The 23,229-nt window shown below is 44.3% G+C and overlaps 1 long non-coding RNA gene across 3 annotated transcripts in view; it reads left to right on the forward strand.

Annotated features, from left to right (window-relative positions):
- Nucleotides 1-411: 411 nt before the first annotated feature.
- The window catches only part of LOC133376530 (uncharacterized), a 28,421-nt gene continuing 5,603 nt past the window's right edge, over nt 412-23,229 (forward strand). The window contains exons 1-3 of one of the 3 annotated variants that reach the window (XR_009760507.1): nt 843-1,266; nt 1,712-1,856; nt 9,987-10,084. This is a non-coding gene — a long non-coding RNA (uncharacterized LOC133376530). Of the gene's footprint in view, nt 500-842; nt 1,267-1,711; nt 1,857-9,986; nt 10,085-23,229 lie in introns of those variants that run through there. The other 2 variants (XR_009760508.1, XR_009760506.1) reach the window with 2 other exon arrangements.

The raw sequence follows: 23,229 nt of genomic DNA on the forward strand, positions 1-23,229 counted from the left end.
TTGGAAGCATACTGCCTCCAACTACACACGGAGCAGCACAAACTCTGTCAGTATAGCAGGGATGGGGAACCTCATGCCTGGGGGACAAATATGGCCCTCCAAGCCCCTCTGTCTGGCCCTTGGATGTCTCTCTGTGCTTCTCACTGGCTTCACATCGTCCTTGAGTGTTTTCTCCTGGCTGGAATGTGTCCTTAAATTTGGTCTTTTACCTCTTCCTTGCCTGGATGGAGGATAGAAAGGGATGTATGAGTGTGCGCAGAAACCAGTCTACTGTAGAAAGATAAAATTTGCATCCGTTACTCTGCCCATTTTTGCTTCTGAGCCCGCCCACCATGGGCAAGTGATCCTTGGAAGGTTGCCCAGAAAGGAATGTGGGCCTTGTGCAGTAAAGGTACATATAAAGGGAGTCTAACAAATGGACTGAACACTCTTCTGCACTATCCAAGATAGTCTGGCAATGAATCTTGGGTTAGCAAGCCAAGACGAGCACTGTGAGCAGGTGAGAGCAGAACATGGTATTAATCACCAGTTGAGAAGTCAGCCCTTCTGTCACAGGTAGTATGGATGGCTGCATTTAGTACATTCTCAGCTGGAGATAGCTGTAATTCCCACAATAGAAAGCCTGCCTGCTGACAAGATCACCCTTTATTTTCATCTGTATTGATTTGTAGTACTGTTTTTGGTCTAATGCTTACAGTTTGAAAAACGTTAGATTGTGTAAATAAAACTGCCACCTCTACCTTCAGATAATAGTAAGGGACTGAGTTAATGATAAGGAGGAGGAGGAAATAAAGGAGACCATGCCAGCATTAAATTCTAGTATTTATATGTCTGACAGATGCCATGTGAGCTCCCCACCTTGTAATATCCATGTGCCACTATAACCACTAATAGTACAAATTAAGGTATCATGCTGTTTAGTTCTAGGGCTCTGGGTGAAAGTATCGCTTCTGTGCCATTTGTGTAGTACTGTGACTGTAGCTGTGACCTCATGGATAATGAACTGCTAATCTTATCTGGGACAGAGCACTAGTAATTTGGCATGGATGTTGCTATTTTATTAGAACCGAGCAAACGTTTAACTACCTAGGATTCACCTAAAGTAGATTCATTTAGGTCATGCTGGGAGGAAAAAGGCCTAATTTAGTTGCAATGGATGCTGGCCTGTGGAAGGCTTGCAGGGGGAAAAACAAATATGCTGAAAGGCTGTCAGGAGATGGAATCCAATTTTGGACTTATACAGGACCAGCATGGGATGTGCAAAAGGTACAAACTCCAGCTTACTGTGTGATACAAAGATGTGGCTGTTTAGATATATTCCTGCTGATAAAAATTGTGTTCGTGTGTGTGTGTGTGTGTTAATCTGGAATAACAGACCTAAGTGGCAAGGTAGTAGTTTTAATTCCGCTGTTGTTTATTCTTCATTGATACACACTGAAATCTGAGGTTAGAAGAGGATCATGTTGAGAACTGTCATTTCAGACTGCTGATGCTTAGTCATCCACACCTCACAACTTGAGTTGGGTCCACTGAGAGTGTGACACTGCTGATGGGAATTCTGATGTCTTCTGACCCTCAAAGAAAAGTTGAAGGACTTACCATATTGATATTGTCATCTCTATAAACAGATAGATTGATAGTCATATAGATAGGACAGGACACAACAGTGGCTGGCAGGGTTTCATAATTCCCTCTGCTTCTCAATTGCTAGGGAAGATTAGCAGATTGAGATAATCAAAGAAGAGATACATATTTGCCAGCATTGCCGCCTCCTCTCTCATCAAGACTTCAAGGCTAGCCCATCTTGTCTTCTTCTGCTATCACGTGCCAAGAAGGAGCCTTCAGAATTCATTACTGTAAGTATATTAATTTTTTAAAATGATCCTAACAGTATAGCTTCTGGCCCAGTTTTGTAAGAGCAGAGAGGTAAATTGCCCTGGTACATAATCTGCACAGGAGACAGACAGGAAGAATGCAATCCTGTTGATTCTCTTGGACCTCTCAGCAGCTTTCAACACCATTGACAGTAGTATCCTTATGGATTACCTAGCTGGAATACAGCTGGGATGCACCACTCTTTGGTGGTTCCAGTCTTTTCTCGAGGGTAGGTCCCTGAACATGGTGCTAGGGAATTACTGCTCTATCCTATAACCTTTGGCCAATGGGGTTTTGCAGTGTTCCATCTTGAATCCCATGCTGTTCAACATCTATATGAAACTGTTAGGTGAGATGATTTGGAGACTTGGCTTGGAGCCATCAGTTTGCGACCCAGGGGTGAAATACGACACAGACACAATATGATGGGTTAAATAACGGGCCACTTTATTAAACCAAATTCATATTATGACAATGAACCTGCAAAGGGGAACATAAGTGCGGGATTCAACTGGTGAGTCAGGCAAAGCCTGCTTGCAGCTATTCGGGCGACCCAAACCCCTGTCGGGCAAAGGGGTGCAATCTGTCAACCCCTTGCCCTGACCACACTCCAATTGTGCGTAGGGAGGCCAAACTGCGTCACCGCCCCCTGGTGCCGTGAAACTCCGGGTGGATGAGACCTGTTGGCCCCAAAGGCGACCTGTATCCTGCCCTCAGGCCGTAAAACCCAGAGCTGCAGGCCTCCAGAACCGCCTATCACCTCCAAAGGTGCCTAAAGGTGTCACCTAGCTGCCCTTCACCTTCAACCTTTCCCGCACTTCCTCAATAAAGCGACCAATAAGTATTAAATTCAAACAGCCAAATCAACCTAATAACCACAGAAAAAACACCCGTACTAACCCTGAATGCCCTTCCTGCTAACCACAGTATGGAGTAGGCAAAAGAAACCTGCCGGCTAAAACGCAGGCAAGCCAAAAATTCCTACTCGGCCCCGGAGGCGACCAAATGAATCACACTGCAGCAGAGGGACGGTAGGGCGGGTGCCACAATTATGAAGAGGGAGAGGGGGCGGATGGCGCGAGCCTAAATAAGCTCATATGCCCCGCCCCCTCTAGAAGTGCGCCGTTACTGTGTCACCCCAGCCAGCGCGCTTGTCCTCTCCAGGCATGGAGGCTCAGGCTTCACCCGGGCCGCAAACACGCCCCGCAACCGGTAAGTCCCGGGTGCGAAGCGGGGTTGCGACCCAGGGGTGAAATAAGACGCAGACACAATATGATGGGTTAAATAATGGGCCACTTTATTAAACCAAATTCATATTATGACAATGAACCTGCAAAGGGGAACATAAGTGCGGGATTCAACTGGTGAGTCAGGCAAAGCCTGCTTGCAGCTATTCGGGCGACCCAAACCCCTGTCGGGCAAAGGGGTGCAATCTGTCAACCCCTTGCCCTGACCACACTCCAATTGTGCGTAGGGAGGCCAACCTGCGTCACTTCCCCCGGTGCCGTGAAACTCTGGGTGGATGAGACCTGTTGGCCCCAAAGGCGACCCGTATCCTGCCCTCAGGCCGTAAAACCCAGAGCTGCAGGCCTCCGGAACCGCCTATCACCTCCAAAGGTGTCTAAAGGTGTCACCTAGCTGCCGTTCACCTTCAACCTTTCCCGCACTTCCTCGCCACAGAAAGGGGACAAACCTCTGTTTAGTCACCCCTTACCCCACATTCAGACAAGATGTCCTTCAAGCCCCTCTGCAGGTCTTCTAAAAGGATATCATTACCTACATCGGTCATATGAATGCCATCTGACCGATATAGCTCAACCTTACTGTGCCTTATCTCTGGATGGTGAATGACAAAACCACCAGAGTCCAATAGAGCAAGACGGAGCTGCCTATTTACTTTTTTGCGGGTCCTATTTATCCCACTAGGGTCACCCATATAATTCCAGTGCCTACGGGGTAAAATATCAGACCAAATCAAGTGTACCCCCGGCCAATGCTGCATAATGGCCCAGAAGTCAGCAGTCGCCTGTTCAATAAGGGCTCTGCCCTTCAACATGCCAAGGTCATTCCCTCCCAGGTGAATGACCAAAAACTGTGGCGCATTCCGAACTACTGCCGTCAGCAGTCGCCTGTTCAATAAGGGCTCTGCCCTTCAACATGCCAAGGTCATTCCCTCCCAGGTGAATGACCAAAAACTGTGGCGCATTCCGAACTACTGCCGTCTGGAAGAGCGCTGGAAGGAGAACGTCCCAGCGCATCCCACAGCGGCCCAGCCATTGCACGTTAGCCCACCAGCTAAGCCCAAGCTGCTTGCCCACACGCGACTTCGCCGCCCTGCGGCCTGCCCAAAAGACCATACCATGGCCTCAGAGGAGGATGTGCACTCTTTCGTCTCTCTTCCAGCGGCCTGTCAAAACAAACAATGGAAACTCATAACAGTGACAGAAACAAGTCACAAACTGGTTTTTGGAACCCCTTGAAAAGGCCGAATATAGGACCTATAGGCTGTGGAACGCCATCTGCCCAGGGACTGTAACTGGCCTTGGGAATAACCCAAGCAGGCAGCCGTAGACACTGCGCCAATACGGAAAGAATGTGTCCCAAACGTGTTGGGATCGAGTCCCATATGCCCAAGAGCTAACCTAGTAACCGCCCAAAACTGAAATCTAGAAAGAGGGAGGCCATCCTTATGAACAAATAAGTATCCTGGCTGTTGTCCACGGACTGTTAAGAACTTAGCCAATGCTATTACATGGCAAATTCCGTGCCTCCGTGAGGGGGAAAGAACCACCATATGTCCCCTCTTGCGCTGATCAGTCTTTGACCAGCACAGCTGGAGGGTAGCCTGTCCCTCCCTCCAACTAAAGTCAGACAGCAAAAGGGGGACGGGAGGATAGGTCAGTCCTGGACCCCGCCAGCACCTCACTGATCCTAAAAGCTCCGAAGAACAGTGTAAGTGCGGCCGCATGAAAAAGCAGGGCCTCAAAAGACGATGAACATATACGTTCAAATTGGGACAAGAGCCCTAGCAAAAGTTCTGGGTGAATAGGGGAGCGAGGATCAGAAGTGGCGGGGTGTTCCCTTGCCCAGCCTTCCAATATCTTAGAAGTCAGAAGTCATAAGAAAAGTCCCGCAAACCTCGGGACTTGGCCAGAAAGGATAGGCCAGAGAGCTTACCTCGAATAGTCTTAACGGCAAGGCCCTTCCTCCTGCCTTCCACGCAAAACTCTATGAGGTCTTCCACTGGGATGGGCCACTGCTGTACGTAACCCCTTTCTACCCTGAAAGCCAATAGCTCCCTACCTGCTCTCTGGTAGCTGGCCATAGTACTGGGCGCAATGGACAGGCTTATCGCTAACTCCGACTCAAGTTGCCAATCTCCCACAGATCTGGCGGGACCACGTCCGGCCAAGCCTTGGCCCACGGCTTCAGGTGGCGAAATCTCTCCATCTGGTTCCGTGACAGAGCACTGGCAAAGAGCCAATCTTGATACCCAGAAAGGTGAACAATGGGACAGGATCCTCCATATTCCCAGTTTTCAAGGGAACCCCCTAGTTACATATCCATACTATAAGCTGTGACCTCAGGTGCTAACATGCACCCCAAAATCTGCCCTACCAATGAACAGCCCATCATACAGATAGTGCCCCACTGTTTCTGAGTCCACTTGTCTCCTGACTGCCCCCTACCAGAAGGATCTGAAGCACTCCATGTGAGAAATATAGCAGTCCATAGGCAATGCTCTGACAACTCTGCACACCATGTTAAATGAAACATAGAACACCGTTCCTAGACTATCAGGTATGAACCCGTTACTGCCTGACCCCTTAAATAAGACTGGTTGTGAATCAGGCGTAATTTGCCCACTGCCTTTTAAGGCCCGACCCGACTGGGGTGGCCAGGAAGGGGCCAAGAACTCTGCCCAACTGTACATCTTTACACTCTGTCCCTGGCAATTACCGTCATAACTAAAACAGACTGAAGATTGTAGGCCATGAAGGCCAGCTGGGAGTTGGAGGCCATGACTGCCCCTCCCAGAAGGAGCTGAAGCACTCCATGTGAGAAATATAGCAGTCCATAGATAATGCTCTGCCACATAAAAATGCATAAGGCATCTCTATCATAGGCGTGCACCATGTTGAATGAAGTGCAGCGCACTATCCCAGACTACCCAGTATAAACCCATCACTGCCTGACCCCTTAAACAGGACTGGTGGTGAATCAGGTGTAATATGGCCTCTGCATCCTAGGGCCATAACTACGACAGATTTAAGACTGTATGCCCTGAAGGCCAGCCGGTAGTTGGAATCTGGGATCAGGAAACCAAAAGAAAAACACCATAACACAGACAAACCTCCCTTTAAACCGGGTAGCCAGTAAGCGAAGTTCGTAGTACCTCAAGTCTAACTGGGGAGGGACACATGTCCCTGAGCAGCTTAAGCTGCGGGCTTCCTCTTACCCCCTTGAAGGCCTCCGGCCTAATATCTCACTGCTGTGCATATCCTTCTGCAAAGAAAGGAAGTAAATCATTTATGAGTAAGTACACTTTACCAACTACTATTCCTTGGCAGCTAATCCAGGTCCCCTAAAGCACAGAGACTGAGGATATGCTGCTGTCACCAATATTTGGACCCACTGCAGCTTTCTCCTAGTGGGTTTCCAAACAACCATAATAATAAATGTTCAAATGCAAAATGTGTATGCTACATTGATTTTAAGTAACTGATATCAAAATAGAAGTGCCAATATAAAAGTTGCATGCTATATATGACTGCAGGTAAATGATATCAGAAATCCTAACAAAGAAGGTTGTTTTTTGTTGTTGTTGTTGTTGTTACAAAATCATCAGGAAAGGGTAAAGAGTCTGCCTGGAACTTAAAAGGCAGCCTCTATGTCAACAGGAATCTAAAATCCTGTCAAGGCAGCCCCTGCTTTAGTAAAGTCTAAGATCCTGGAATTAGGATAAGAGCCTTATAAGCAGTCTGGCTTTCCTTGTTATTCCTATCCTCCCATCAAGCCACATTATAATCTGCTAGACCTTCAATTCCATGCAGAAGTTTGCATGTCCTTCTTTAATACAACAAATGCCATATGCTTTGTTTTTGATACGAGACTAAATTCAAATAAATGCAACTTCTGTCTCAGAGGTAACAATTAGCGTGGCACTGACACTTGAAAAAGGATCACTGTCAACTAAGTTATGGAGATTTAGCCATTTTCTAGCAAAACCTTGTCATCTGTGCACACCACTAGTATCTAAACAGGACAGGCACAAAGTCCTAGAAGGCTCACCCGGCCCCACCAAGGCCACCATATAATGTAATGATAATAGAATTAATTACCTCAACCTAATACATTCTTGGGCCTAGCAAGAAGTCGGAAGCTTAGCCAAGAGCTCTGTATCCCCCAACAGCCACCATGTAATAAATTAATAGAATAAAGTACCTGCAACCTAATATAGGCCCGGGTCTAGGAAAAAACTGTAAACCTAATCAAAGAGCCCTGCACAATTGCCAATAGAGGCTGCCAGGGCCTCACCCACATCCCTCACTGTGTGGCGCCCCCTACCTAGGCTGAACTCACACCCAGCCTTGGCAATCAAAGGGGGAAATAGGGCCTGTGTTGGCAGGCTCGAAAAGCCTGTGCAGCTGTCTTACTGGCTTGTTGTAAAAAGTGGAAAGTGTAAAGAATCTTGTTATAACACAGCCTCCTCCCATAATTTGCTCTGAGTCTGCAGTAACTGGCCCAAGGTCACCCAATGCGCCTCACAGCAGTTGGGGAGACTTGAACCCTGGTCTCCTGGGTCGCAGTCCAACACCCCAACCACTATACTAAACCACCTTTTCTCCCGCAATCTGCCCTGGGCTAAGGGTTTGTGTGTGGTTTTAAATGCCCAAAGGCCTAGGGAGCAAGGGGTTGCCAAATACATATACAGCATGTTTGTTAGCTTGATATGTTTATTGTATTTTACTTTATTTATAAATGTGTTTCTTCCTTTTACCATTATCAGCCCAGATGCTTCCTGCCTGCTAGGCCCTTTTAATGAGGCCTGCTGGCTAGGCACATGCCCCTTTTGGCCCAACTCTCTCCTTCTTAGGAGGCATTGGGTTCATATCTATTTATCATTAATTATTTAATATTTAATATGAATGTTCAATATATCTAAGTGGTACTCTTATATTACCTTCACCCCCTTCCCCTTTTATGCGGGGGGGAGAAATCAGCAACCCACAGGGATGCGTCTCTCTCTCTCTCTCTCTCTCTCCCTTTAACTGCCTAAATGTATGTGGTTGTAATCCTTGTTTAACATCCACTCCTTCCTCCCTGTATAGGGGGGAGGATGTTTGTGTAATCTTGCTTAACTTGGCCAGACCTCACCACCAGGTCACCTGCAGCCACACAGAAGCATTAACAGTCGTTGCCCTCATGGCTGCAACCTTAAATGGGCTGATCAGGCCCAAGCATCGACCATGCGGCCAGAAAATGGCTGCCACTCTCTGTCCCTCGCTGTTCAGTAGCTCCGTCTGTCCCACGCCATCATTCTTCCTCTCTTCACATTGCAATCAGTTGAGCTGGTGGCACATCCTGTCAGAGGGAGAGGGGGCGGATGGCGCGAGCCTAAATAAGCTCATATGCCCTGCCCCCTCTAGAAGTGCGCCGTTACTGCGTCACCCCAGCCGGCGCGCTTGCCCTCTCCAGGGATGGAGGCTCAGGCTTCACCCGGGCCGCAAACATGCCCCGCAACCGGTAAGTCCCGGGTGCGAAGCGGGGATGTGAGTAGCACCAGCTCCGTCTCTCATTTGCAACCTGTGATTCTCAGGAGGCAGTAGCAGTTCTAAACCAGTGTTTGGGGCAGCATTAGGCAGAACTGGAAGTAGATGGACAAACTTAAGCTTAATGCAGATATGGTAGTTATGATTGGTTGGGTGATCTTAACAATCTTGGGGTGCACAGTTAGCTCTGGATCTGATTGTGGTCTTCCTGCAGATAGGTAACTTGGAGATACTCCTGAAACTGGTGCTTCTTGTAGATGGTCAGATGGGGCCATTGGCCAGGAGCGCATTTTACCAGCACTATTTTGTAAGATAACTGGGTTCTTACCTGGAGAAATCTCACTCAGCCTCAGTCCTCATCTCTATATATGGTGCCTCTCTTAAGATGCTTCAAACTTCTGCCATTTTGTTAATTTGTTGTTTTTATTGTTTTTGCTATGTTTGTGACTTCTTGATTTTTTAACTTATTAACTGTGAAATGTCTTCAGTATATTCAGGGTAGAAAGGCAATACAGTGACTATTTCAGAAGTGTAGGGTCCCTTCATTATAGTCACAGCAATGCCCCATCCTTGTTTTTTTGTTTTGTTTTGCTTGCTAATTCCTTCTTCCACAACAACAGACATCCCTAGGAGCTAATCAGCATGAAAGAAGAGAATGTTAGCTACTGCACAGAGTCTTCTCAGTGGCTAATACACTTATACACCCTTTCATGGTGATTGGTGCAAAGGATGCTGGAGACATTGGGACCCTGCTCCCAAAAAAGTAAAGGATCTAAGACACACACACACGAGTCCCTGGACATCATTCATCATTGGTGATCACTTGTGGCCGAGTAAGATTGTCTTCCAAGATAAGGTCTTTAACAGTGGGTCCGTAAGTGACTATGCAGGCCAATTCTGGATCCACACAGCCTCCCACAGTGAGGACATATGTTTCCAGATGGAAGATGGTCGCAATGAGGATTTGCTTGATGTGCCTTCCACTTAGCTCGTTTGATCCATTCGCCCTGTATTCGTGCTTCTTCGAAGTCCATAGCACCTTTGATACTAGCTGACCTCCATTTGGGACGTTCATGGGCCAAGACTTCCCAGTTCTCGATGCTCATGTTACATTTTTGTAGATTTGCTTTAAAAAATCTTTAAACCTCTTTTGCTGTCCACCAATATTCCGTTTTCCATCCTTAAGTTGGGAGTAAAGTAGCTGCTTTGGAAGACGGTGATCAGGCATTCGAACAACATGGCCAGTCCAGCAAAGTTGATGTTGACGGATCATTGTTTCAACACTGGTAGTCTTTGCTTCTTCCAAAACGCTAACGTTAGTCTGTCTGTCTTCCCAAGTAATTTGCAGAATTTTCCAGAGGCAGCTTTGGTGGAATGTTTCAAGAAGCTGGGAGTGGCGTTTATAAATGGTCCATGTTTCACAGGCGTACAGTAAGGTTGGTAGTACAATGGCTTTGTAAATAAGCATTTTGGTCTCCCTGTGAATATCCCAATCCTCGAACACTCTACACTTCATTCGGGAGAATGTGGCACTCACAGAGCTCAGACGATGTTGAATTTCAGCATCAATGTCAGCTTTTACAGAGAGATGGCTGCCAAAATAGAGGAAGTGATCAACGTTCTCCAGCGTCACACCTGGAGAACGTCACAACTACACCCCTGATTATAAATAATTGTAATAATAAATATACCACAAAATAACCCTTGCAATAAATAGCCAAGCTTGTGTTTGTTGTGGTAGAGATTACTGTGGAACTTCAAAAAGGTGCTGATGTTCAAGTTTTGTTGAAACTTAATAGACAGAGCATTTTAAGCCCCTCTGATGTTCAAACCCTGGCACATATATTATGTGCATTGGTCTTTCTTCTCTTGTGCACCCCTGCTTATGCACACCTGTTATGCAAAATGAGCAGTTTTACTTTAAACACACCTGAACACATAGAAGAGTGAAAATTCATGATCACAAGTGGGATTTACAATCATGAGTTTTCTTGATATAGTGAAGAACATAAGATATTTAGATTTATTAGAATGCCTATGACTAGCATGAACTCCCATAATTGTACTGTTAATTGTTCTTGCCTTTGCCTTAACATTTTCGTTTAAACAACATCCATGTGAAAGTCATCAAAGATAAGATAAAAAGCTACTATAGCTTCTATCAAGGCTTGTGCTACCCAGACGCCCATAGATCAGGGGAGAGAATTACTCTTTGAAGACACTGATGTGAGGAAAGGAAAACTAGAGAGATATTTCTAAATGACCTCACTGTACTCACAGCCAGAGATGATGACATACCACTGTTGGTTTCTACTGTCATTGATCCTTTGTGTGGAACTGCACAGTAACTGTTTCATGTGTGCAGATAACATGGGATAGAGAAACCTTTTTTAAAAAATCCAGCATACTTTTTTAAACAATATTTTGTGACCCTCCATGGAGCAGAATCATGGAGTCACTGTGTTTCAGTTTCCATTCCACAGAGCTGGTCCAGCAAGTTACCATGATTAATAGTATTAAAAGTAACTGACAGAATAAGGAGATTCAACAGGGTCATATTCTATCTGTCTCTCTCCATTCAGAGGACTTTCGGCAGGGTAACCAAGACTGCATTTGTTCCAAACCAGGACCTGAACCAAACTGGATAATTTGCTTCATCCAAAAGCATTTGGAATTGGGCTGCCACCACCTTCTTGAGCAGCTTGCCTCCAAAAGGGTCATTAGTGACTGGGTGATAATTATTATAATATCCTGGGTCTAAATAGGGCTTCTTAAGGAGTGGCCACTTGCTTCCTTCAAGGTGACTGGAACCTCTACCTCTTTCAAAGAAAATCCCCTCCAGCTTGCGATTAACAGATCAATCATACAGGTAGATGGCTAAACATCTCTGAACACTTCATCAGGCTACCTTGATGATCTCAAATATTTAGAGTAGACTAGACAATGATGGTCATCTCCAAAGGAACTGTATGAGTATTAGGGTTCACCATTGTCCAGATTTCAAACCTGAAGTCTCCTGAGATGAGGATCAAAGGAAACAAGACCCTGCAGAAGGTCTCCATACTGCTAATGATCTTGAGGAGCCATAAGAGCTGGACATCCTTGCCAGACCCCCTCTCATCTTCCCCAAGGCCACAAGAACAGAGAAGATGGTGAGCCACGCAGAAACTTCAGAGCCACCACACATGAGGCTGCTCTGGAGAAATGCATGGGAGTACCTGCTTTGATCAGGTCCTGACTGAGGGTCAGAAGGGACAACTTCCAGCTCCTATGTCAGCTCCCAGTTTGAGTTGCTGAAGCAATAGTTCTCATCCAAGCTCCACCTTATATGGGGAAATAATGTAAAGTTTAGTGCAAATATTATTTACTTTGGCCTCAAAGTACCTAACAAACCTGTCAGAGCAGGCCTCTGAGGGTTCTACCACCTCCGTACCTGGGTCTGATTTTACCACCCATTTACCAGTCCTAAAAACATTGCTTGGTGCCTATCAATGAATGCAATGATACTGGAGAAACAGGATGGCTTCACTGCCATCACTTCCACAGAGAAGGCATGACAATGTGCTCATATTTGTGCTTGGACATAGTTGCTATGAGGTTTGTTCTACCTATATCCTAGCTATCTTCCTGCCTCTTTCATCGCCCTGAAATCTCCAGTAGAGCAAGGAGCCTGTCCAACTCTACAGTGCATGACTGAGTGATCAGAAATGATTGTGTCAATGGCCTTTTCAATCTTACCCTACTATATAGCACAGGAGAAGAGAACTTACAGCACTCCAGGTATGGTTGGACTTGAATCCCCATCAGCCTTAGCAAGCATGGCCAATGATCACAGATTATGAGAGTGTAGTACAGCAACATCTGGAGGGCCACAGATTTCCCATCTGTGGTATTGCAGGAACACGAGACATGGCAGCAAGAAACTGACCTAAAGTACTTAGAGGTTGGTCAGATTCCATAAATCTTCCAATCATAGTGAGTCCTCTACACCAGAGCTTGGAAAAGTTACTTTTTTTAAACTACAACTCCCATCAGCCCTAGCCAGCATGGCCACTGGATTGGGCTGATGGGAGTTGTAGTTCAAAAAAGTAACTTTTCCAAGCTCTGCTCTACACCTGCAGAGGGGAGCAGCCACTATCAATCTAAACTTCACCAAGAAATGGTTTTCACCATGATAATGGGGTTACAGAAGCCCCCTATTTCCTGACCAGTAACCTCCTAACTTGTTGAAAATATGAGTATGTGACCTGCTGAATGTGGGGCCAATTATGACATGCTCTATGGTTGTCATGGCATAAAGTCCATACCAGAGCTTGGAAAAGTTACTTTTTTGAACTACAACTCCCATTAGCCCCAGCCAGCATGGCCACTGGATTGGGCTGATGGGAGTTGTAGTTCAAAAAAGTAACTTTTCCAAGCTCTGGTCCATACCCCCTCCACAGCAATCCTTACTTGGATACTGAAATATCCCAGGACAACCCTCTGGGACATCTTCAACACTATGCCTGAGATTACCTCAGCCAGGGAGACTAATGGGCAGCAGGGTGGCCAGTGCTCCAGAAAAATCTCTAATCGATTCCTCTGGCCCAACACCAAGTGGTGAAAGAGATGGATTCCTTCTAGATGACAGTGACTCCCCCTCCATGGCCCTTCAACCTATGTTGGCACTAAACTATATACTCAGGCAGACAAAGCTAGGTCAGATCTGCCCCACCCAGCCCATCTACCCAGGTCAGAAGTATGTAATCTGTGTCCCCCAGGCTGCTTCTGATTCACAGCCTAATCTCATATGGTCCACAACACATCCTCCCCATTGATCAGCCAAGCAGCAGAAGAAGGGGGGTATAAACATTTTCTGTAGTCCAGCCCCCCTTTCACCATTCTCACCTGTTCCCCAGTCAGCTGGACATGACCAGGAGGAATCGCAGGAACAGGAAAGTTTTAACCCTTCCCTCCCACTCTCATGATTCTGATGGAAATTCCCCACCACCACCAGTTGCTATCAAGCTTAGGAAAAAATATCATAGCAGCATGGAGTCAATCATGATCAGAATTGCAGAGAATGGGAGTTTTGACCAGTTGAGGAAGCTTTTTGTTGCCCTTGGTGAGTCCTCCTTTACATTTGTTTTTCTCAGTGTGTCCTCTGATCTATGCCTTGGAAGTCCCGTTCTTTCTTGCCTCTTCCCCTTATCCTTCATCCCCCTGTGAAGCTGGGCGGCTGCTAAAAGAGCTAAAAGATCTTACCCACCTTTCTCTTCTCTGTGTTCAGTTTACTCCAACTACTTTTCCCTGGTTGCTTTCAGACATGAGACTTAGGGTGAAATCCTACTCACATTTATGCTGGGCTGAGGGGAGTTGGATGCAGCGGATCTCCAGCTGAGCCAGCTGGGTCCTGGCTCAGCCAGGCTATACCAGCATAAGTTCCTCAGACCAGCTCAGCTGGAGCTTAGTCAGCTCAACCAAGACCAGCATAAGTGAAGCTGGCATAAGCTGTCATAAATCCAGAAAAAGGGGCATTCTGGGGGCATGTCAGGGGATGAGCTGAGGTGAGAGAACTTAGGCCACTTCCAACTCATGTTCAGAGTGCTCCTTCAGATCACAATTCAGTCAAAAATAACACCAGGAAAAAGGTCGGTCTAACAAAATAAATACAATAGAAGTCAATGGAGAAGTCTTACTCCCTGGTAGGGGTATTTAGGAGAGTAGGCTTTTACTTTCTGGTCCCTGTGCACAGCTCCCAACTGAGCCAGTGTTCAGCCAACCCAGAGGCTCCTGAACAGCAATTGGATGTGGCAGAACTTTATGCTGGCTTCTGTTGCACCGGCATCACTTTTTTGTCACCTCCCTCTGAGTTGGATTGCTCTGTTATTGTGTGTTAGGCTGCAATCCAATACATGTCTACTCAGAAGTAAGCTCCATTGGGTTCAATGGGACTTACTCCCAAGTAAGTGTGTACTTTGCTTTTCAAGTCTTTTCCTTTTCCATTGTCTTTTAAGCCCTCCTTTTCTCCTCAGTCCTTTTTACTTCAGTCTCAGCTGTGGCTGAGTCTTCTGTCTTCTAGGGTATTACCTATCCCTCCCAATTTTCTATCATCTGCAGATTTAATAAGCATTCTCTGCACCTCCTCATCCAAGTCCTGCACTGATTCTTTCAATCTTTTGCAATCCTCCCCCTGCTTTTCCTTTGTCCCCCCCTCCAAATGTTGGAGGTGCAAAGGAACACCAACTCCATCTACCTCCAGCCTCTCACCAAAGCCCCACTGCCCCCAGGCTTCACCAAACCCACTTCTTCTAGATCTGACCAAGATTCCAAGGTTAGCGTTGGGTTTGGGTGAGCCCAAGAGATCCCTGAGAGGACCTCTCTCATGTACTCAGACCAAGCAGGATCACATCAGCCAGTGGGGTGGGGCAGAGCAATCTTGCTTAATAGCGGGTCCGGGTATGCAAGGCAGATCTCTGCAGGAACCCCTCATGTGCATCCAGTCCAAGCAGCATTGCCATCTGTTCACATCAGCCAATATGGGGTGGGAGGGCAATCCTACTTAGCACTGAATTTGGATACATGAGAGAGATCCCTGCAGCCATTTCTCTTGTGCACCCGAACCCAGTGCTTAACTAATCTTCTCCTGCAGAGGAGGAGATGGTGGCGGGTGAGCCATAAGGGAACACTCAGGACAGGCTGGGGCAGCTCCTCAGGAACCGTCCTGCTCTCCCACCACCTGTCGCTTCCCTCCTCTTTGTCCCCAATGCTGAGCCTGAAATGATATTGTTGGTAAGTGGAGACAGGTCATGGAGGTGCAGCACAGCAGAATGGCTGCCGAGGAGCTGCTCTCGCCTGTCAAGACTTTTCCTCCGCGGCTTGCCTGGGCCACCCACTGTCACCTCCCTCCTCTGTTGCCATCCTCGACTACTGTGATGGCCCAGCAGCTCAAAAAAGGTTGTCATCGCACTGTAGTTCATAGCACCATCTGTTGGCAGATGGAAGTACAGCATGACAACAGCATTAGAAAAATATGTAATAGGAAGCATATATTGTCTTTGTACTGGGCATAGTTTTATTTTGATGATAAGCTGCCTTTAATATTTGTTAGAAAAGCAGGACATGAATGCTGAAAATAAATATGTATTCATGTCTGCCAACTGAGTTTATTTGCCAAAAGAAGTGAGAGTAAATTCCTTTGAAACATGACACCCATAAATTGAAATGAATTAAAGGTAAAATTTTAAATTTTGGCTTTCTCTCCTTCATTGTTGCTTTCCTGCAAATCATAGGCTGGTTATATTAACATTATACAGCTTGGCTGTCCTTCAGTGCATCATTTCTTAAAAAACATTTTTAATAATGATGATGATGATGAGTGGCATTCTTAAATCCCAGTAGGACATATTATCAGGAGAGGAGATGGATACAATCCTTAGGTGCAGCTATGATGCAGGCCCCGCTCATTTAAATATGACTTGAATGGGAGATCAGGATTGTGAATTGTGCCAAAATTTTGCCAGCTGAATACTTTTTCAAATTCAGTCCCAATTATATATGTAAACAAGATTTCATGTTCTTATAGTGGAAAGTGCTGCTGCAGCTGACTCTGGAGAACCATTTGTGCTCACTACAAGCTTGATTTTTCAGACACAGGTTTGGACTCACCAATTCCCATCCCCATCTCACCCCTCACTCACACACCTCTACTGGCCCAGGGGAATACTGGGATGGCCATCATGCTGTTTGAGGCTGTAAATAATAGCTGGATGTATCCCTCGTCTTGTAATATTAATTACTTTCTACATAGACCATTCTGTTGGGAGTGTTGCTCTAGCAGTGCTGAAGCAAAAATGAAATGAAATAGAGCAACTGTAATGAAGTGGCCCAGGCTGCCTTCCCCAGTTTGTATGATAAGCATGCCCATTCTACCTCTGGACCAAGGTAAACTCAAATAACCAACAATAGCAGAGGCTAATTTACTGAAAAGCCACACGAGAAGCTTCCCAAGCACAGCAAGGATAACCAAAATATTATCAACTCTGTTTACAGTGGGCAAAGTCAATTTATTAGTCAGAGTGCTTCATTATGCGGAAGAGATGCCTGCCAATGATAAGTCTCCCAGTCAAAATAAACAGGCATAAAGTGTTCCACATATACAATTTGTGGTGAACAGTTACTTTGCTATTTATTTAATAATTGACCATAAATGGAGTCAAAGTGCAAAAGGAAGGGGGGAGGGGAAACCTTGAAAAAACCAGCACACTAAGGGCTTTTTGAAAGATTGATAAATAATGTGGAATCTCAATTAGGCTTTAGAAGGAATGCAGATATTAAAAATTTGGTCAAGAATCTAATTAGCTGGAGGTAATTAAACAGTCTCACACGGGGTCATTAATCTTTTCCACAGACCTTTGATGTTTTGCACACTGTCTTCTAGTCATTAATAAAATTCATAATACTCCTCTTTGTGGTGTTTTATCATCGTGTTTTTCTCTGTAAGAGCATAGAGCAAGTGTCATTGTATCATGAGGGCCTTACTTTAGTTAATTTCTTTTTTTCCTCCTGCTTCTTTGACTTAACCCTTTATTAAACAAAAAGAATATCAATTTAGCCCACACATTCAAAAGAGATCCCTCTGATCTATATATTGAGGCCCATTGTGTGCCTCTCATTTTCATGATGCAGAATAAAGAAATCCCCAAGAATTTGTTCAGTTTGCGCTTTAAGTCTATCATTTAGTTTTATTTCACTCATTTAACAAAACATTCAAGGTAGGAAAAAACACCCCAAAACAATTTCTTCGCCATTAGGCTGTAACGAGAATCTTGTTTGGGTGAAACCATAAACTGATCTTCAGCCTTCACTTGATTTTAGTATTAAAATACAGAAGAGATAAAAGTATAATTACATCTGAAAAGCCAAGCTCACCCAGAGCAAACCAAAATGAATGAATAAATAAATTCTGATTTTGACTAATTCTGTACGCTGTCTCTTTTACAAGATGCAGTTATGTTCTGTAGAAGAACCATACAGTATTTCAATGTATTTTAAATACAAATAGCGTCTTTAGATCCCAGTATTATGCAAAGCCATTGCAAATGGTGCCTTTACAGTGTATATTTCTGAGCATAATCCTCAAGACAAATCTGGCACTCTCTATTAAATCTACCTAGGATATTGTTACACACTTCCCACTTCCCTGAATTGTGAAAAGATAATTCTGGAACAGCATTTCCAGGGTTACAGTGCAATTCTATGCCTGTGTACTTCAAGCTAAAGATGCATAGGATTCCAGGTGTAGTTTCCTTTGGGTGAGTGAATACTGGAGACTTATGGTGTGTTTGCTTTAGTTACAAATATAGAAGTAATGGGAAGTCAAGAAGCTCTATAAGACAGCAGGTTTGCTGCCTAGCATCATCAGATCCACAGAGAGACAGAGAGAGAGAGACAGACGCCCTTTATCAAAAGGTGCTCCACCTTCAATTAATTCATAGTGGTCTCTGTCTCTATCTTTGGGCATTTCCAGACTGTCACTATTTTCAGGTGGGATTCAATCACACATACCAGCAAAAAGTATTTCACGTTGCAATATCGTACAACCTCCACACAAACATACCAGAAAGAATGCTCGATAAATAGCCAACTTTCTTTCTTTCTTTCTTTCTTTCTTTCTTTCTTTCTTTCTTTCTTTCTTTCTTTCTTTCTCTATCTGTCTATCTATTTATTTATCTATTTATTTATTATTTGATTTATATCCCACCCTTCCTTCCAGCAGGACCCCAGAGCGGCAAACAAAAGCACTAAAAACATTTAAAACATCATAAGACTTTAAAATACATTAAAACATCTTTAAAAACATTTTTTAAAGCTTTCAAGATATCTTTTTTAAAAAAGGGTTATTTATTTATTTATTGCATTTATATACCACCCCATAGCCAAAGTTCTCTGGGTGGTTTACAACAAACAAGGTTAAAAACATTGTGTTTTTTTTAAAAAAAAGGTTTCAAAACCTATTAAAAAGCAATTCCAACACAGACACAGACTGGGATAAAGTGTCAACTTAAAAGGCATGTTGAAAGAGGAAGGTCTCCAATAGGCGCCGAAAAGATAACAGAGATGGTGCCTGTCTAATATTTAAGGGGAGGGAATTCCACAGGGTAGGTGCCACCACACTAAAGGTCTGTTTCCTATGTTGTGCAGAATAGACCTCCTGATAAGATGGTATCTGCAAGAGGCCTTCACTGGCAGAGCGCAGTGATCGACTGGGTATATAAGGGATAAGATGGTCTTTTAGGTATCCTGATCCTAAGCTGTATAGGGATTTGTACACCAAGACTAGAACCTTGAACTTGGCCTGGTAGCAAATGGGCAGCCAGTGCAATTCTTTCAGCAGCGGGGTGACATGTTGGCGATACCCTGCCCCAGTGAACAGTCTCGCCACCACATTTTGCACCGGCTGCAACTTCCGAACCAACCTCAAGGGCAGCCCCACATAGAGTGCATTGCAGTAATCCAGCCTGGAGGTTACCAGTTCATGGACAACAATGGTCAGGCTATCCTGGTCCAGAAACGGCCGTAACTGTCTTACCAGCCAAAGCTGGTAAAAGGCACTCCTAGCCACTGAGGTCACTTGGGCCTTTAGCAACAAAGATGGATCCAGGAGCACCCCAGACTAAGAACCTGCTCTTTCAGAAGGAGTATTGACCAAATATCTGAACTTGAGAACCCACAGCACCTCCATCTTGCTAGGATTCAGAGTCAGTTTATTGGCCGTCATCCAGCCCACCACTGAGTCTAGACAGCAGTTCAAGGCTTGCACAGCCTCTCCCGATTCAGATGTTATGGAGAAATAGAGCTGGGTATCATCAGCATACTGCTGACACCTCACCCCAAATCTCCTGATGACTGCTTCCAAGGGCTTCATATACATGTTAAACAGCATGGGAGACAAGATGGTACCCTGTGGCACCCCACAGGACAAAAGCCAGGGGGCCAAAAGACCCAATGCTATTCTCTGAAAACGACTTTGGAGATAGGATTGGAACCACTGTAAAACAGTACCTCCAATACCCATCTCATCAAGTCGGCCCAGATGGATACCATGGTTAATGGTATCAAAAGCCTCTGAGAGATCAAGTAAGAGTAACTGGGTTGCACTCTCCCTGTCCTTCTCTTGATAAAGGTCATCCATCAGGGTGAGTAATGCCAATTCAGTCCCATAACCAGGCCTGAACCCAGACTGGGATGGGTCAAGATAATCTGTTTCATCCAAGACTACTTGCAATTCCTGCGCCACAACTCTCTCAATTATCTTCCCTAAGAAGGGGGTATTTGCGACCGGTTGGTAATTGTCACAGACCAATGGCTTTTTCAGGAGAGGTCGGATCACCGCCTCTTGCAGAGCATCTGGAACCATTCCCTCTTGCAATGATGCATTGACCACACCCTGGATCCACTCGGCCAAACCCCTTCAGCAAGCTTTAATAAGCCAAGAAGGGCAAGGGTCGAGAGGACATGTTGCTGGCCACATCATCTAACCTTTCCACAAACATCACACAAACAAATCAAGATGAATGCCCAGTAAACAGGTAATCTGGAAGTGACCTCTGAGTCCAAAATGAAAAAAATCCTGCCATTTACGGTTTCTCTCACACAATCTAGAAAGCACTCTTCTCAAAAAGCCCACCCTTGCAAGTGAATTGCACATTCAGAGGATAATCTAATCCTAGACTCTAATCAGGCATCACTCCAAGGTAAAACCATGGCGACTGACAATTTTCATACTATATCTACTATATCTACAAATTCAATTAGGAAGAAGGAGCAGAAAAAGTATTTTTATATGAGGGAGAAAAATTGCAAATGTTCTTGGTCTGTTAGACTTTAGGTAAGTACATTTCTTCTCCTTTGTTTTGTTTACAGTTCCTTTAGTTTCACAGAGCAAATTATAGGACTAGGTTTTTTTTTTTTTTTAAACCTTTCCTTTTTTAGTTATTTGTTGCATGCAAACTGAATAAAAAATAAATTATACTTGTTTTATAGTGTCCAAAGGTGGTAACAAATTTAAGCATAGCTGTGACTGGTACTATAAATGTATCACATTGAACCTCAGTTCCTGACGAACCTGAATGCTCCATTTTTATTAAAGAAGTAGAAATGGGACCTGCAACCTAATGTTGCAGCATATTCTCACTTGCTCATAGGAGTGTTCCTGTTCAAAGTTCCAGCCAGTCAACCAGCTAGCTAAACTTGCCCTTTTCCAAATGCTTCTTTTTATTACACACACATACGGTTTCTGTGTTTCTTTTTTAACTGACATTTATCATTCAATTCTGCAGCTACTAAGCAAGTTCAATCATCAGTAGAACTTTTTTTAAGGAAATGGCCCCTATTATTATTATTATTATTATTATTATTATTATTATTATTTTGTTGCTTGTTGTTGTTAATGTAATGGTCCCCCAAGCAGGCTGAAATCTCCCTCTTGTTTCTCAGTGGCCTTATATTGGCTGCAGTCCTGTAGGCCGTCCTGTTCTTGGACTACAACTCTCATCTTCCCTTAAAGATTGGCAATCCTGGCTGGGGCTGATGGGAGTTGGATTCCAAAAATGTCTGGAGTGCACCATGGTTGCTAACCCTGTAGACCTTTCAGAGCTTGGAAAAGTTACTTTTTTGAACTACAACTCCCATCAGCCCAATCCAGTGGCCGTGCTAGCTGGGACTGATGGGAGTTGTAGTTTAAAAAAGTAACTTTTCCAAGCTCTGGACCTTCTACTCAACAGGTGAGTTTGCTTTTGGAAGCAGAGTAGTAACATATGGGATCTCTGTGTTGCGTTATTTTAATGACCTAGCAAATTTGTAACAATGGTGATCTGTAATTTTGGAAATATTGTAGGTATGTTCCTGTGTAGTTAGGAGATCTGGCTTTGGAAAATGAGCATGTTGCAACAAAGTTAATGAAAGTAATTTCTGGATCTGCATTCCATGGATGCATTCCGTGAATAAAAGAGGGTATATATATTAAAAAAACAAGAACTAAACCATAGTTGGTACATTACAGAATCTTGGTATGCAGTAAATTGAGAAGCAGTGTGGAAGCCAATATGGTGTAGCAGTTAGATTGTTGAACTTGGACAGATGACCTGGTGTCAGATTCCATGAACAGCACTGGGTGATGTTGGCACTCAGCTTGGCTTACTCCAAAGTGTTGTTGCAATGATAAAATAGAGGGAGGGCGGACTATGTATGCAACCTTGAGCTCCTTTGAGAAAAGGTGGGATATAAATGCAGGACATACATGAATGAATGAATGTAAGTATGTATGACCACATTCACACCATACATTTATTCTGCTATTATTCCACTTCAAATGGTTATGGCTTCCCCCAAAGATTCATGGGAAGTATAGTTTGTGGAAGGTGCTGAGAGTTGTTAGGAGACCCTTCTTTGCACCACAGAGCTACAATTTATCAGAGTGGTTTAACAGTCATTTCCTTTTCCCAGAGAACTGTGACAATTGTAGCTCTGTGAGGAGAATGGATCTCCTCACAACTCTCAGCACTCTTCACAAACTACAATTCCCAGGATTCTTTGGGGAAAGCCATGACTGTTTAAAGTGGAATAATAGTGGAATAAATGTCTGGTGTGAATGTGGCCCATGTATTAATGACATTTACTTTATTGGTAATTACCAGAACACTTACTTTAAAAAGTATATTTATTTATCACTTTTATAGCAATTGTCCGTGTAGGCTGTTTTTCACACAAACCTATATTATACAGTATGTCAGTTTGGTTATTTAGGATGCCTTGGGACCTTGCAATCCATAAAAGTCTATAAGGAAGATGTCAACAGAGAGTATTTTACCCAAACAAACCTGGCACAAGAGGCACCAAAATTAAGGGAAAAGATATAAAAATGAAATCAATACATTTCATAAGAATCAACCAAAATGTGAAGCTTAACAAAAATTCTGAAAGCTAAAGTGGTACCCTCCAGGTGTCATCCAACTCCAGCTCCCACAGTCCCAGCCATCAGGGACAATGGTCAGGGATGATGGGAGTTGTAGTCCAGCAACATCCAGAGGATACTAGTTGGCTACCCTGCTTTACAGAGTTTGCACTCCCCATCAATAATAGGTTCCTTGTTACTCTGAAAAAACTAAACAGTTGCCACTTACCTAGTTACGCATGGTGAGCTTTCCAGTACATAGGCTTTCCATTTTGTCCTTCACATCCTTATTACCTTGCTTCAGCCTGGAATAGGCTACAGAAAAGTGATTAGGAATACACCTTACTGGTTTTGCACTTACCCACCATAATACTGGTTACAATTCAAAAACTTTTGAGCAGTCCTTCCCCAAATCAGCTCAGTACATTGTACAATGTTGCTTTACTACTGATATTCTAAAGAAGTGGAAATATTAAGCCCTAAGAAAGAAGAGCAGGTTGTTTTCACAATGTAGCAATAACTTCAAATTGTTTAACTTTATTTCTTATTATGTGATACAAGTAGCTCATTAATTAAGGTTGGTTACTCCTGATGCAAAGAGTAATGCCACTTCATGTATATTGTGTAGTTGTTTTCATCTTCAAAGCA

This window comes from Rhineura floridana, chromosome 2 (assembly GCF_030035675.1).
Source record: "Rhineura floridana isolate rRhiFlo1 chromosome 2, rRhiFlo1.hap2, whole genome shotgun sequence".
NCBI lineage: Eukaryota > Metazoa > Chordata > Lepidosauria > Squamata > Rhineuridae > Rhineura > Rhineura floridana.